This window comes from Parasteatoda tepidariorum, chromosome 8 (assembly GCF_043381705.1).
Source record: "Parasteatoda tepidariorum isolate YZ-2023 chromosome 8, CAS_Ptep_4.0, whole genome shotgun sequence".
Lineage (NCBI taxonomy): Eukaryota > Metazoa > Arthropoda > Arachnida > Araneae > Theridiidae > Parasteatoda > Parasteatoda tepidariorum.
The window spans coordinates 1,672,149-1,677,522 of NC_092211.1; the positions used below are offsets into that span (position 1 = coordinate 1,672,149).

At 34.1% G+C, this 5,374-nt stretch overlaps 1 protein-coding gene across 1 annotated transcript in view; it reads right to left on the minus strand.

Moving 5' to 3' along the window:
* Positions 1–5,374, minus strand: part of LOC107436604 (uncharacterized) — a 70,636-nt gene that overhangs the window by 19,093 nt on the left and 46,169 nt on the right. The gene's annotated exons all lie outside the window — the stretch shown is intronic.

Consider the following 5,374-nt stretch of genomic DNA (forward strand, 5'->3'; position numbering starts at 1 on the left):
TTTCAAACTGTTCCAGCGTAATGAATTTTCATTCTATTGACCTGAGAATTTAATGCTATATATTTATGAATATTATTAACATTTTGTTGGAAAAGTTTTTTGAATTAAGTGAATAGTATTTTTTTTATACATGATATTTTATAGAGGTATCATGATTTTTTCCTAAAAATGTAGGTTTTTTACTGTTTTTTTAATGTTATTTGTTTCTATAATAAAAAATAAAAAAAGTACTTCCAACAATTTTTTCAATATTACCTAATATGTAATATTTTAAAAGAATTTTGTCATTTTGACAAAATTTCAGACGCGAGGAGTAATATAAAAAAACATAAAAAATTGAAAAATTTAAATTTTTTAATTTCTTAAATTTTGAAATATTTTTTTGAAATTTTGTATAAAAGTTGTTTTTAGCAATATAAATGTATCCTGAAAATTTCAAGCAAATCCCTTTATAATTTCAAAAAAAAAATTTGGAAGCCCTTTGTCGCCTTAAATATTAATTAAAATCATATTGAATCAAAAGTGAAAAAAATATATAATGAAAACACTAAATTTTAATATTACTATTTTATTTTAAACAAATAATATGGTAAGCCATTGAAAAATAATATCAATAAATAGAAACATTCTTAAAATATAAATATCAATAACCATATCATTATATTTTCAAATTTAAAGATATGAGCGTCATTCTTTAAATTTGAATCATTCTTTAAGCGTGAAACATTCACGTTTAAAAATTTCAATTGGTACAGAACAATTCAAAAGAGAATACCATTAAAAAAATCAGACCATGATTTGTTAAATAAATATCATTTCTAATTAAAATAAAATGTGCAAAATATTGCTCTCCCCAAAGAAGCCTTCTATAACATTCATCCAAGTTTGTTCACAAGATTTCACCAATAAATATGATCCTCTAAAGTTTACTCAATATCACCACAGTGAGCAAAAATTAAGCGTCGCCATCACTCAGCAAAATGAACCACTGGAAATGTAGAAACGCTGTCACATTGAAGTAGACATGGAAAACAAAAAAATATCGTTCAGGTGTTTATCTCTATAGCGGAGCAAACGAAACCGCCTTCTTTTTTTCTTCTTCTTAGAGTGTACTTTCTATGGCAGCTCCATTCCAAAAGCAAACACGACAGTTAATAGGGGGAAAAACTTATTTTTTTCTTTAAGATGAATCATAAATTAACACCGAAAGTGCAGGAGAAATCGAAGCCAATTATTCTTTCGAGTTGAGTAGGATGTCGTCCATTCTTGGGTAAGGTGCAGCAGTCTATCCATTTCCAAAAATTTTTCGCAGCATTGCGAATTCTCCGCTAAGCATTCTCCTCTAGCTTGAAGTAGCAGTGCAGATAATAATTAATTATGAATTGAAAATCAACAGAAGATTTTTGACATTAGCGATGTAAACCCAATTTCGATTCGTTTGTAATCAGACCTCATTTTTCAACATAGTATTAGTGTGATCTAAGTTAATTTATTTTTTATTTATATATTTTGAGGAAGCATTTTAGCATTTAATACATTAAGAAGAGGATTTAATGAAAATAAATAACATAAAAAGATTTATGTACACGCACACACATATATATAGACGCAAATAATAAAATAAAATAAAGTAATAAAAATATAAAGAGAAAGCTATAAATGGGAAAATCCAACAGTCTTCCTCAAGAAACATCTATTGGAATAATTAATGCGATATTTCTGAATAAAGAATAATTATCCTAAGATAAAAATTATTCTTTATATGTGTCGATATCGAAAAAAAATATTTGTTGAAAAAGAGCATGAAAATAAAAAAGAAAGCAGTAATCAAATTTACTGGCGTGCTGCAAAGAGCGGTTTAGGCTTCAATGTGGAATAAAAATACAGTTAACAAAACTCGCGAAGAGGTAAAATATTTGAAATTGTGCTTACAGCTTGAATCGAATAAAGTGAAATTAAAAAATATGTTTGGTAGATAAATTTTTTTAAGCAAGTAATGTATTAGTGCTGCCATCTATGAGAAAACTAGAAAAAGGGTTATTATTCAGAAATTAACTTAATAAAACCCAAAAAAGAAGAAAATGTTATTAAATTTATTACAATTAAAAAAAAGGAATCAGTAATTTAATTAGACTAAAAAAGGAAAATTCATTAATTTTCATATCATCTATCATAGGGTGTCTTATTTAAAAGTCAGAGCCTGCACATATGGATAGAAAGCCGCTTATAGACTTTATCCTTCATTCATACATCCTTACATAATTTTAAAGTTTGCACATTCTCATCTTAATTTAAACATTAAGATAAATTTAATTTAAACATAATTAAAAAATTACAAATAAAAATACAGAAAGTTAAATGAAATTAAGATTATTGGAGATCCATGCTTCACCAATCAGCGCACGAGGTAAACTAATGTGTACCGTCTGTTGCTGGTAGAAAACTGGTTTCTCAACGTGAGTCACTGTAAGTTGAAGTGAAAGTGCTTTTTGCATCACCAAGGAAAGGTGAAATTATAAGAGCAGGGCACCGTCGCAGTTCTTCCCCTCCAGCAAATACTTCAAGTATTTGGGAATAAATCGAACTCTCCTGCCAGATCGTGTCATTGTCTGCGTAGGTTTAGTTAATTATGAGGATGTTGTAGAAGCTGGAGTTGTCATAATATGAGGCAATTTTGATGTTGTCGCAGTTTGTTTAATGTGTTTGAGGAGGAAATTCGGTTTTAGGTGGTCGTCACAGTCCACTGAAGCTTTTCCAGAAATGTCCAGACGAAAAGTTTTTTTCTGAACTACTGAGGACTCTATGCGAGGGTTGCTATTTATATTTCTGGCCTAATAACGAAGAAACAAACATGCAGGATCGAAATTGGTTTTATTGTTTTTCAAAATATTTTCCATGATGATAAATACACTTTTGCATGCGTTTGAACCAATTTTCAAAGCCCTTTTTCCAGTCCGATTGAGGTAACTCCAAAACATGCGTTTTTAATGCATCAACCGCTTCTTCGGGGGTCGAAAATCGTTGTCCACGTAATTTATTTTTGATGTGTGGGAATAAGAAGAAGTCATTGGGTGCCAAATCAGGGCTGTACGGCGGATGACCCATCAGTTCGATCTTTCGCTTCGTCAGAGATGCCTTTGTTTGAATCGATGTGTGAGAGCTCGCATTGTCATGATGAAGAATTATTCGCCTGTTCTTCTGCTTTTTCGAATTTCTCCGATGACTTCTAGCAAACAAATGGTCGTGTACCATTCAGAATTGACCATTCTGCGTTGCTCTAACGCCACTGTTGCCACAAGTTGCCGTTCATGCCGAAGAAACAGGCAATCATTTGTTTCGATGTGCTTCTTCCTCGAACATTTTTTGTTGGTTTTGCCTCGTCTTGGAAGACCCATACAGTTGATTGCTGTTTTGTTTCCTGGTCATATGCATAGATCCATGATTCGTCACCTGTGTAGATGCTATACACAGCCTTTGATGTACCTTGAACGTATTTTTCCAACATTTCCTTGCACCAATCGACACGAGCCTTTTTTTGAGCGTTTGGCAGATTATGCGGGATCCAACGCGAACAAATTTTTTTTACGCTCAAATGTTCATGCAATATTTTATTGATGATAGTCATACTAATGTTCAAAGACGCCTCTATGTCACGGTATGTCACATGACGATCTTTCTTTATCAGTTCACGCACAGCATCGATCTTTTCTGGCACAACAACGGATTTTGGACGACCTGCACAGGGTTCATCCTGGATCGAACATCGACCACGATTAAATTCGTTATACCAATTTTTTACAGTGCTGCAGGATGGCGCCTCTATTGAGACATTAGAATTAAGTTCATCGAAGCACTCTTGTCTTGACAATCCACGTCGAAAGTTATAAAAAATAATGGCACGAAAATGTTCACGATTCAATTCCATTTTTTGAAAGAGAAGAACTTTTCAATTTACAGCCAACAACACAAAAGAAGCTATAATGGTAAATTGTCTGCTGAATTTATGATTAAAAATATCAAACTTTCGATTAAAATCGCCTGCGGTCGCCTAGCAACACTTACTGTTGCCAAGGCCAGAAATATAAATAGCAACCCTCGTATGGTCCGTCATAAGGAGCTTGAAGCGTTTTTTTTCTCACTGTCATATTTCACAAACACATGAATCAAGAGTTGGGTGGACGAAAACTTTTGCGTTTGTATGTGAAGAAGTTGGAATTGGTTTCAGTTCTGACATGCAGGTTCGAAGTTTTAGAAGAAACTCGTGGGGGTCAACATTTGAAGTTGAAGGATCGAAGAACTCCGCTGGTAGTCGTAGGGGGGTTCCATAAACAATTTCAGCACTGGTGCATCATAGGTCTTCTTTTAAGACAGATCTTACTCCGATAAGTACCATAGGAAGGGATGATTTAGTCCATTTTATATTAGAGTGGCATTTGAGACCTTGTTTTAGAGTTCTGTGAAAGCATTCGACGAGACCATTGCTGGAAGGATGGTATGGTGTTGTGCGCACTCTAGCTGCTCAAATCATTCGAGAAGGTTGAAAGAAAAGGCTACGCTCAAATTGACGGTCTTGGTCGGTTGCGATGACAGAAGGAATGCCAAACCTAGAAAACCAGTTATTGACGAGGGCTCGGGCAACTGTTTCGGCAGTAATCTCTGGGATGGGGATAGATTCAGGCCACCTTGAGAATCTGACAATGCATGTCACGAGATACTGGTATCCTTCAGAAGGAGGGAAAGGTCCGACCAGGTCAATGTGTAAATGGTCGAACCGTCGGGATGGTAACTCAAATGGTTGAAGAGGAGACTGTGTGTGTTGGATCACTTTGTTTTTTTGACAGCTGACACAGGAGCGGGAACAATCCACAACATCTTTAGCTATGGATGGCCATACGAAACGAGAGAGACAAGCTTCTTCGAAGCAAGGATTCCAGGAGGTGTCAAATTATGCAGAGACATAAAAATACTTTTACAAAAATCTTTTGGCACAAATGGACGGACTCTGTTATTGCTGGTGTCGCAATATAAGGGGTATGGGCCATCCAATTCCATAGGTTGCAATTTCAAAGTCATTGAAGGGTTTTCACATTCAGTGAGTAGTTTTTTTAATTCCTCATCATCTCTTTGGGCATAAACAATTCTAAGAAAGTCAACTGATGGAAGATTAATGGAGCTTAATCGTGAGAGCGTGCGTGCCACTACATTGTCACTTACAGAAACATGTAGTATTTCAGTACTGAATTGGACAATAAAATCTAAATGTTGAAGCTGGCGTGGTTAGCATGAATCTGAGTTTTTTTTTTAAATGCATAAATTAAGGGACGATGGTCAGTAAAAATTATGAAATTCTGAGCTTCATAATTATATATATATA